The sequence below is a fragment of the Mus musculus genome, chromosome 8 (assembly GCF_000001635.26).
Source record: "Mus musculus strain C57BL/6J chromosome 8, GRCm38.p6 C57BL/6J".
NCBI lineage: Eukaryota > Metazoa > Chordata > Mammalia > Rodentia > Muridae > Mus > Mus musculus.
The window spans coordinates 107123637-107135134 of NC_000074.6; the positions used below are offsets into that span (position 1 = coordinate 107123637).

At 45.2% G+C, this 11498-nt stretch overlaps 1 long non-coding RNA gene across 1 annotated transcript; it reads left to right on the top strand.

The window, feature by feature from the left end:
- The first annotated feature begins 450 nt into the window (after positions 1 to 450).
- Positions 451 to 3125, top strand: Gm39240. Its single transcript, XR_879151.1, has 3 exons — positions 451 to 553; positions 1668 to 1803; positions 2607 to 3125. It is a non-coding gene; the product is annotated as a predicted gene, 39240 (long non-coding RNA).
- Positions 3126 to 11498: the final 8373 nt, after the last annotated feature.

Genomic DNA, 11498 nt, shown 5'->3' on the forward strand with positions numbered 1-11498 from the left:
TGGGCTACACAAAAACAAAACAAAATCTACATGTGGTGGTACACACTCAGAGAGACAGAGGTAGCAGGATAGCTACAAATTCAAGACCAGTCTGATTTATCCAGCAAGTTCTAAACCAGCTGGTCAGAAATACAGAGTGAGACCCTGCCTCGAAAAACAAAAACAACAAAAAAATAAATAAATAAAAAAATAAAAATCAATGTAAAAGAAAGAACTAGCTGAATGGTGCACACCTTTAGTTCCAGCACTCAGGAGGCAGAGGCAGGTGGATCTTCTAAATTCAAAGCCAGGCATGTTTACATAGTGAATGTCAGGCCAGCCAGAGCTACATAGTGAGAGCCCCATCCCCACCCCTCCCCCTCTCCCGAAAAGCAGGCAGGTACAAGCTCTGAGCTCAAATTCCTGGCTGGGTGAGCCTTTGGACTTATCTGCATCTCCGTTTGTCATCTGCATAAGGAAACAACATTATGAAATATAGTGTGGCAAGAGGGTATCCTTGGCCCGCCAGAGACAAGATGCACCCCTGAGAAATTATGAGAAAACCTCTCAACAGGTCTGGTGAAAAAGGGGTTTAATGGGGGGGAGGGAGAGGAAAAAAGACCTGGGGAAGGGTCAGAGGGGATGGATGGAATGCAAACAGGCAGACTGATGGAAGCAGAGCCATGAGGACAGAAAAAAGGGGGCGGGGCAGAGAGGAACAGAGAGAGGGCACTTTCAGAGAACACATAGAGAGAGAACACTGGGGACAGAGCGATCTGGAATGGCGGGGGCACTTTTATCTCTGCACACACCTGACACAGCTGGTGGTGGACTGCAGGTCATGACGTTTAAGCAGCTGCTAGGTCCCTGAGGGCAGGCCAGCCCAATCGCCTGTATGCTAGCTAATAGGCACTGGATAAGCTTCAACATAAGGTTTACAAAGCGACTGGACATGTCTAGCACATAGTAGGTATACTGGTTAATCGCCATTATCAACTTGACTGAATTTGTAGTTGCCTAGGAGACACTCCTTGAGGAGATATCTATGAAGGCATTTCAGAGGGGATTCGCTGGGAGGGGAAAAATTCACCCTGAGTGTGTCCGTAGCACCACCCCAAGGGCTGGGACCCTGGGCTTACTCAAAGGCACCCAAGTACAAAGCTAGATGAGGCCCAGAATTCAACCTGACTGTAGAGACAACATAACCAGCCATAACCATATGCTCTCAATGCTGTGCCTGGCTTGCTATCATGAGCTGTATTTTCTTCCTTACCTGCTTTTGTTTGGCATTTTGTAGCTAACACAGGAGGTCATCCATTGACATGACATTTGTCATTGTTCCTCATGAACTTAAACCCAGATCATCTCTGTAACCACAACAACAAAATCCTGAAGGGTCTCTCCGTGTAGCCCTGGCTGTCCTGGAACTTGAGATGTAGACCAGGCTGGCCTCGAACTCACAGAGATCCTCCTGCCTCTGCCTCCCCTGTGCTGGGATTAAAGGAGTGTGTCACCACCGCCTGGCAAGGACACTCTTCTTTGAGTTTTGTTTTTTTTTCATGATAAATAATACAGAGTTCGGAAAATTTACATGTCATTTGAATTTGATGCCATTTTTGTAATCAGTAGGATTGATTATTTATTTATTTATTTATTTATTTATTTATTTATTTTGTCTGTTCCCAAAGGGGATTGATTCCAAGACTACGAAGAAACTATAACCCATGGATCCTCAAGTCTCATAAGCTGGCAGTGTATGGGCACAAAATGTGCACACATCTTCCAGTGTACCTCCTTCTTGAAAGGGAGAGAGAAACTGGCATTGTGAGTAAAGAGACTCAAACCTTTGTCTGCAACCCTTTAGTCTTCAGAGAAGTCCATTCCTTTATGAACCACTAATTACATCAATAGTAACACGAGAAAAATAATGGCAGGCTTTTACAGAGGGCGATTTATCATGAAACAATAAAGTGATTATAAGTTTGTTATATAAAGCTATGGGTTCTTTTTGTTTTGTTTTGTTTTTGTTTTGTTTTTTGTTTTTTTTTTTTTTTTTTTTTTTTTTTTTTTTGGCTTTGCTTTGCTTTGCTGTGTGTTTTTGTTTTCCCAAAACTGGTTGACTTGAGACCATAAGGAGACATTAATCCTAGAGCTGTATCTCACAGCTCTGGGAACCTTCTGGAACACAAACACTCACAGAGAGTGCAGGTTGGAGGCAAGCTCCTCTTCCACCACATGCCAATTTCATGAGGTGACAGGAATAAATCAAAATGAGGAATCACAGAAGCGTCACAGACCTTCCTTCCCGAATAGTCCACCAATGGGCAGCAGAAAGGAAGCTGGGAGAAAAGGCAGAGGTGTCCAGGTTCAGCTTTCTTCTGGATCTTGTCTTCCCTTCTGCCCCCACACAGATGTCCCCTGTGAATGAACTTGGCTCTGTTGCCAGCAGACCAGAATAGGATGGTCCAAAGGGGCTTGAAAAGAGGAACTCATATTTTCTGAAGTGATTCTTGCTTGACAAGAGTTCAAATTTAGGAAAGAACTGTCTAGCCTTTGATGAATAACCAAGATGCATATGTGACTCAAAGACTGAGCTGATTTCCTTCTGTCCTCTTTTATCTCAATAGGCATGCCTGACTTGGGTTCCTGGTTGCGCTGCATGGCATCTGGGGGTGTGTCCTTTCTTCCTGTCCAGATTCACAAACGACAGGGTCTTTCCCATAACCTGAAGTCCCAGGTGCTTGGAAATATTGCCAAATACTTTTTCCAGTTTTTGTTTTTTTAAAGTTGTAATTGTATCTACTAATTTCAGATTAGGGCATGTACTCACATAATTTGAAATTTCAGAAAAGCCAGAGCATAAAATGAAGTTTGTTCCCCCCATCTTTGTGATTAGTTCCCTTCCCCAGATCTGCTAGTTTCTAGGATGTCTTCTGAGTTAGAGATTTTACACACACTTAAAATAACACGTTCTAAGTAAAAGAAGAAAAAAAAAGCTCTTCAAGGTAAGGTGATTGCTGTCAGAACCTGATCACCTGAGTTTGATCACTGAGGCCCACTTGGTGAATGGTGACAATCAACTATAAATTGTCCTCTGACCACATGTGCACTGTGACACATGGTCACCCACAAAATAAACAAATGCAATAAATAAAAAAAAAAACATTTATGTCTTTTTCTATCTCTTTTTTTTGGGGGGTGGCAGGTTCTCTCTGTTTAGTCCTGATTGTCTTGGAGCTCAGTCTGTAGACCAGGCTGGCTTTGAACTAGCAGAGATCTGCTTGCCTCTGCCTCCCGAGTGTTGGGATTTAAAAGTATACACTACCGTACCTGTTCTTTCTCTACCTCTTATCCTTTTCCCCTCTACATTAATAATACTGTATTATAAGGAAACAGTTTTCATTTTCTCTCTCTCTCCTTCCATTACAAGGAAGGTTCCATGAAGAAAATATATTTTAGTGAGTAGGGGGTTTGCCTTAAGACCTCGGGAATGCTTAGTACTAAGTGCTTCTGGACCCTCCTCAGAATCCCTGTTTTGCTACTTGTCTGTGTAGGGCTGGGATTGGTTGTTCCCTTCATTCTCCCAGTTGGATTTGCGCTTAAAATGAAACAATCAACAACTCTTCTAGGGACAGGAGAGATGGCTCTGTGGTTAAGGTCGCTTCCTGATCTTCCCTAGCACTCAAACTTGGTGGCTCACAGCTGTTGTGTGACAAACCTTTTTGGGGGGAGACCTGAGGCACATGTCTACTCACCACAGGCCAAAGTCCAACTTTGTGAATCCTGAGTTTTATTGGGGTTACTTACAGAAACATGAGCGAGGAGCTACTTATAGGAGCAGAAATGACTCAAAGACAGTTGTATCACCAAAATCCATCCCCCACATTGGTGACAGTTCACTGAATTGGGAAGCTGGAGCACACTGCATAGCCTGTCAAGTGAGTGACTCTGGCCTAAACTTCCAGGCAGCTCTTCCCATCTTAGCTTGTCTGAGTGCAACTCTCAGCAGCTGCTTTTGCTTACTCTGATAGGGAATGGCCTAGTGACTCTTGTCAGTTTCAGGAACTTCCTGAAGCTATTTTAAGTTGTGTACCTGATAGGTTATTTCTTCAATGGTGAAATGAGCCAATTCAAGCCAGGTTAGATTATATTAACGGCAGGTTTGTTGGGAAGTTTCTCTTGGGTGAGTTCACTGGCCCCAAGGATTGAGGCTGGGGGAGCCTCTATAGGCAGGTGGAGTAGAAAGGGCACGCAGTGAGAAAAGAGAAGAAGGAGAGAGAGAGATTGAGAGACTCTAAATGTTATTATATAGGGAGGAGTTTCTGGGGGAATGGCAGCCCAGTCCCTTGGGCTGGAAAGGGTTGGGGGCAGGGTATATCAGGTAGGGACTGAGGGATGCTGGGAGAACCTGGAGGCCAGGTCTGCTTTGATTATGTAAAATATGCACTTCAGTCCCTTGTCCTGAGTCTAAAACCAAACATTATGTTCTTGCTTAAGAAGTTTACCCTCAGGATAGAATGTTTTCATCTGGGATGCAACAGGTACAATAATAACACAACTGCAACTTCAGCTCCAGGGCATCTGATCCCTGCAGGTGCCTAAATAATGTGCTCATACATACACATGTGCTTAGACACCAGCACACACACATATACATAAATAAGAATAAGGTCAATCTTGAAAAAGTTTTACAATTTAGGGCTGGAGAGATGGCTCAGCTGTTAAGAAAAATGCACTTTGAGCAGGAACATAAGGCATGGTGGCCCAGGGTTTTAATCCCAACACTCAGGAGGCAGAGGTAGGCAGATCTCTGTGAGTTCAAGGCATGGTCTACGTTAGTGAGTTCCAGGACAGCCAGAGCTTCAAAGTGAGACCCTGTCTCAGGGTAAAAAAAAAGAAGGAGGAAGAGGAAGAAGAAGAGGAAGAAGAGGAGGAAGAAGAGGAGAGGAGGAGGGAGGGGGAAGGGGAGAAGGGGGAGGAGGTAAGAGGGAAGAGGGAGGGGGATGGGGGAGGAGGAGGAGGGAGGGGGAAGGGGAAGAGAAGAAGAAGAAGAAGAAGAAGAAGAAGAAGAAGAAGAAGAAGAAGAAGAAGAAGAAGAAGAAGAAGGAAGAAGAAGAAGAAGAAGAAGAAGAAGAAGAAGAAGAAGAAGAAGAAGAAGAAGAAGAAGAAGAAGAAGAAGAAGAAGCAGCAGCAGCAGCAGCAGCAGCCTCAGCATGCCCCTTTTGATCATGACCTAAGTTGGGTTCCCAGCCCTGACCCCACGCCAGGTAGCTTACAACTGCCTGTAACTTCAGATCCAGTGATGTCTAATCATCCCCGATCATCCCTCTGTGCCTGAGTACAGATGTCCATAGAGGAGCACTACATATAACTAGAAATAATAATTAATCTTTAAAAAGAATAAAGACAACTCTTCAGGTGAAGTTGGTGGCCACAGAGTTGGGGGACTTGGGGGTGCTTTGGTAAAATCCTCAGTCAAATCTGGCCTCCACTCAAAGAATAAAAACCCGAGGAGGAGGGGACTGGAGGATGAAGGAGAAAGATGAATTTTTTCCCCTCCAGCTTCTAACAGAGTTTTGCAAACAATCGAAGTAATTAAAAGTTCTCAGAAGTGGCCGCTGGTGCCCTTTTGCAGAGGGAATGTGGGCCAAGCATGATATATTAAAAGAGAGGGAGCTACTCCATTGAAGTTAAAAATAATCTTCTGTCACATGGCTAATTTGTTGGAATGCAGCAATAAAGGGCTGTGGGCAGAGGGAGAGCGGGATGCAGCTGGGTAGCTTGCATCAGGCACAGTGCACATACTGGGGACTGTGTTTGTCTTTGCAGAAAGAAAAACAAAAAAATAAAACAAAAAAGCCAACACTATCTTAGCTGACCACACACACACACACACACACACACACACACACACACACACACAGGAGGCAGGAAGCAGGGAAAGTGAGTTCAAGTTCAGAGCTGTGACCTTTGGGCTTATCAGTTGAGTGGGTGAGAACCGGTCACCTGTGCTGGCTGGACATTGATTCACTAAAGGAAGGCCTTCTAGTTTCTCTGCCTTTGAATCTATTTCAAAGGAATAACTGGCCCCAAGGAAACCTTTGATGCTGAATTCCTGGGAAAACCAACCTATAGTGTCTTGAGAGAATAAGAGCTCAGCCCTCACAAATCACGCTTTGCAACGTTTGAGATTTCAAGTTTGTTTTTGAGCCCTAGGGACTGAACCTTGGGCACCCTGCCACTGAGCCACAGCCTCAGCTCTTGTTTTACTTGTTGATTTTCATTCTGACACAGAGTCTTGAAAGATTGCCCAACCGACCTTGAAATCACTCTAGCCAAGACTGGCCTCAAACTTTACAATTCTCCTGTCTCTGCTCCCTAGTGTTCACACAGTAGGACGGAGAAGGAAAATGCTCTGAGCATGGCTTCTGAATTTGTCTCTTGTGATGGTAATAGGATTAGAGAAATTGGCTTGCTCAAAGTCATTCCACTAGCAAATGACAGCACTATAGTCAAAGTCGGAGCTTTGTCTAACCAGGAAAGGTATAATGGTTAGGGGTGTAAGGTTCACAAAGCTTTCGTGTTAAATCTTGGCACTAGAAACTAGAGGGCCCTTAGGCAAGGTGCTAACATTTCCCAATTTGAATCGACTAGCTATAAAATGATTGGAGAAACAGGGCTTGTGATAGAGCTAAGTTGGCAGAGTGCTTGCTTGCCCAAGGTCTTAGTTAGGATTTCTGTGGCTGCCATGAAACGCCAGGGCCTAAAAGCAAGCTGGGGAGGAAAGGGTTTATTCGGCTTACACTTCCGGATCACTGTCCATCCTTGGAGGAAGTCAGGACAGGAGCTCAAGTGGCATTGAAACCTGGAGGCAGGAGCTCATGCAGAGGGCATGGAGACGTGCTGCCTGCTGTCTCACTAAACATGGCTTCTCAGCCTGCTTTCTTATAGAACCCAGGGCCAACAGCCTGGGATGGCCCCGCTCACAATGGGCTGGGCCCTCTGATCACTAATTGAGAAAACACCTTACAGCAGGATCTCATGGAGGCATTTCCTCAACTGAGGCTCCTTCCTCTCTGACGACAAATTGACACACAAAACCAGCCAGCACACACAGCAAGTGCAAAATTCTGGTTTCATTTCCAACACTTCGTAAACTTGGTGTGGTGGGCATTCCAGCAGAAGGATGAGAAAGTCAAGGTTATCTATCCTTGGCTACAGCATGAGCTTGAGGCCAGCCTGGGGTACATGAAAACTTGTTTTGTTTTATGTATGTATGTATGTATGTATGTATGTATGTATGTATGTATGTATGTATATGTGTGTATGTATGGCTTTTCAAGACAAGGCTTCTCTGTGTGATAGCCCTGGCTGTCCTGGTTCTTGATTTGTAGATTAGGTTGACCTTGAACTCACAGAATTCTACCTGCCTCTGCCTCCTGAGTGCTGAGATTAAAAGGCATGTACCACCATGCCAGCTTTTTCTTTTTCTTTTTCTTTTTTTAAAGATTTTATTAATTTTATATATATATGAGTACAGTGTAGCTGCCTTCAGACATTCAGAAAAGGGCATCTGATCCCATTTCAAATGGTTGTGAGCCGTCATCTGGTTGCTGAGAATTGAACTCAAGACCTCTGGAAGAGCAGCTAGTGTTCTCAATTGCTGAGCCATCTCTCCACCCCTCCCCCTTTTTATACAACAAACAGACAAAAACAGGACCATCGGGTAGAATTGTAGCTGTACCCAATTAATGTTGCCCAGAAGATCCCGTCTCGGCGGCACACTCCTGCTACCTGCCCAATGCTTTATATTCTTGAATGACAGACATACACACATAGTCTTTAATTTTTGATGTGCCTAAAAAAGCTCGATGGCTGAGCCACTTCCTAACCTCCATGTGGCTAATTTACCTTCCAATACTCCCAATTCATCATTTACTAAAATCTATATTCCATCTTTGCTGCGCTGGACCCAGTCGGACAGCCCTCCTGGGGCCACTCTTCCCTGGCCCCTATCTGGTGCCTATGCTCTCTGTCCTGTACCTTCTCAGATGTGGCATCTTGGTTCTCCTCTGACATGGCAGCTTTCTCCTTCTTCCTGCTGTGGCCCCTTGCCCAGGAATTCTAGAAGTCCCGCCTCTGTCTTCCTGCCTAGCCATTGGCCGAGGGCAACTTTATTTACCAATCAAGACCAACTGGGGACAGGGTTCCCTCAGTGTCCTAAGGACATGTGGAGTCTCATACAATTTTAGAGACTCAAATTAACATAATACAAACATTAGGCCAAACCCATAACATAGAACGGCTAAAATGTTTGTAAAATTCTTACCGTAATAGCCAACCTAAAATAAATTCTTATTGGAAGGCTAACGAAGGCTGGTAAGAAGGCTCAGAGATAAAGACACTTGCCACCAGGCCCAAAGACTTGGGTTTGATCCCTGGAACCCATTTGGTTAAAGAGGAAAACAAACTTCTGCAAGTTATCCTTTGGCCTCCGAACATAAGCCTTGGTGCAGCCGGCGGTGGTGGCACATGCCTTTAATCCCAGCACTCAGGAGGCAGAGGCGGGTGAATTTCTGAGTTCAAGGCCAGCCTGGTCTACAGAGTGAGTTCCAGGACAGCCAGGGATACGCAGAGAAACCCTGCCTCGAAAAAACCAAACCAAACCAAACCAAACCAAACCAAACCAAACCAAACCAAACCAAACCAACCAAACAAAAAAGCGCCTTGGTACAAATGGGTGAACACTCTCTCTCTCTCTCTCTCTCTCTCTCTCTCTCTCTCTCTCTCTCACACACACACACACACACACACACACACACACGAATGTAATTAGAATAAATAAAAGGTTTGTAGCTACTGTCTTACACATAGTTCTGCACCATCTGGCATCAAATTTGTAGTCTTTTTGTTTTGTTTTGTTTTGAAGATTAATTTGCTAAAAATCCTATTTAGTTTGAGTGGGAATCTGTCTCCCCCTCTCACCTCCGACAATAGCCCCTTCTATATAAAGGAGGAGGCTGGGAAGTTAGGATAGGCTCTCTGTTCTCAGGGAGTACAGACACCTTCTCCAACATTTTCTGCATTCTACTATGCTCGTGTGTCTGGTTTTCCCTCCAGCCATGCGCCCTCTGGCCTGCATTTCCCAAGCCACCGACAAGCAGAGACAGGACCAACATGAAGAAGCCCGCTCTGCTGCTTCAGTTTGGTGGCCGGATCTGCTCGAATCTTCTAGAGTACCTGATCCATTTCCAAGCCTATAATGGACACCACTGTAAAGGGGACTCAATATCTAATGGGAACTTGGGGTTCGTAATCTGAGCCCCCTCTGGGAAGGGGAGGTTAAGTCCTCTGTGTGGGCATACCGTGCTAAGAGCAGAAACCACACGTGTGGTAGCTCGTGGAAAACTGAAACCGATACTTTTTCTGACACCAGACCAGCTTTCACATATGACCAGATGCAGCGTCCACCAAGGTCCTTAAGGACACCCTTTTTACTTTCTTAGCCTTCTGCTCCTCCAGTTACACTATTTGCCCACTGGGTTCCTCTGACAGAAAGCCATGCAGCAGGTGGAACGCCTCACCGTGGCCCTGCTGTAGAGAGCCCTGTGCGTCCAGAACAGCCAGGAAGGGCATGGCGTCCTCGTAAAGGGAGTGGTAGCCTGGCCCCCATTCCCAGCCTTGCCGAGAGCATCCTCTGGACAGACGGCCTTCGGAAGGAGGATGCTTCCTTTCACTTCGTGTGTCCTGGTGTGGGGTGGGTCCCCAGCTAACAGCAGTCAGTGTTCTTCTACACGTAGGGAAGGGAGGGCATAGGAGAAAGTGGGTCGGTGCTGTTCAGAGTTTGCCTTTTCCTGAGGTCTGAGGAGTAAGAGGTTGGGAAGGGGGAAGGGGATGCAGATACACAAGGCTTTCACATTGAAAGGGTTGAGAAGGCTGAGGATGAAGGAGGGATACAACGTCCTCCCTTCACTCTGGTCCACTAATCCTCAGAACCTCTGGCTAAAAAAAAAAAAGTTTAATTAGGCTATAAGATGCCTTCTTGGCCACACACTGCACCATGTTCTCTAAACTGTAGCCTTTATCAGATAAACATCTACTCTTTCTCAACCGACTCTGGGTCTGCTAGGTCCTTAAAGCTGTATTGACAACAGGCAGGCCCCAAACTTGTGACAATCCTCTTGCCTCCACCTCTCCAGCGCTGGGATTGCAGGTGACTGCCACCGTTCCCGGCTGTCGTTTATTAAATGCTTTCTGAAAGTGACCCAGGAGCACAACCCAGGAGCACTCCAAGGTCCTACAGCTTCACCCTCTCTTCCTTCCCCTGAGAGTCCCTAGTGCTAGCGGCAAGGAGCGCTTTGCTTTGGGAATAAGAGACAAACTGGAGGACTACAGCAGGCTCCGAGGAAAGCCATGAAGGAGGCAAGAAGGCCATAGTTACTCACAGCAGCAGGTAAGAGAGCTGGGTTATTTCAGGAGGAGGAGACCAGAAAACAAAGGAGAGAGCCACGTGGAGGGTGTGGCATCCCTGGTATTTTTCCACAGCTTTGCTCTGACTGGATCAGAGACGCAGTTGTCCCCCACCTCTCCTGTTCCACTTTTACATCTGCCACTGGGAAAGGAAATTTGTTCCACTTGTGCCGAAATGTGCAGGAGGCTGGGCATGCAAACCAACCTAAAGATATTTAACAGGAAAAGTTTGGAAAGAGATGAAAATATGCAGAAAAGTACAAAGATGAAGGTTAAAACCAAACAGAAGCTCTCTGCTCTGGGATAGCTACTGTTAACTTTCCTTACTTTCTTTAAAGATTTATTTTTATTTTATGTGTGGGAGTGGTTTGCCTGTATGTATGTTTGTGTGTATATGTGTATATGTGTATGTCTGTATGTATATTTGTATGTATGTATGTGTATATGTGTATGTTTGTATGTGTGTGTATGTATGTATGTATGCATGCATGCATGTGCATGTGCATGTGTGTGTGTATGTATGTATGTATGTATGTCATAGGCTTGCCTGGGGACACTGGAGGCCAAAGGTGGGTGTAGGATTCTTGAGACCCTCCAGTCCAGTCCACATGGTTGTAAGCTACAGTGCGGGTACTGGGAACTGAACTCAGGTGTTGTACAAGAACAATAAATGCCTTCATCCCCTGAGCCACCTCTGCAGCCCCTATTTTATTTTACCTTTTTGAGACAGGGCATCATATAATAGATTCACTATGCAGTAGAAGATGTCTGTGAACTCCCAACCTTTCTGTCTTTCCCTCTCTAGTGTAGGATTACAAGGGTTGGAGCACCACGGCCAATCACTATTCTGATTGATTGCTATCTTTTTTAATTCTCTCTCTCTCTCTCTCTCTCTCTCTCTATATATATATATATTTATGTATATATATACATATATATATATATACATAAATGTTGTGTCCGGCCAGCCGACCACATGTTTTGGGTCCTAGGCTGGAAAGGCATGTTGGAAACCTGGAAGAGAAGAAGGGCTAGGCTGCACAAGATAA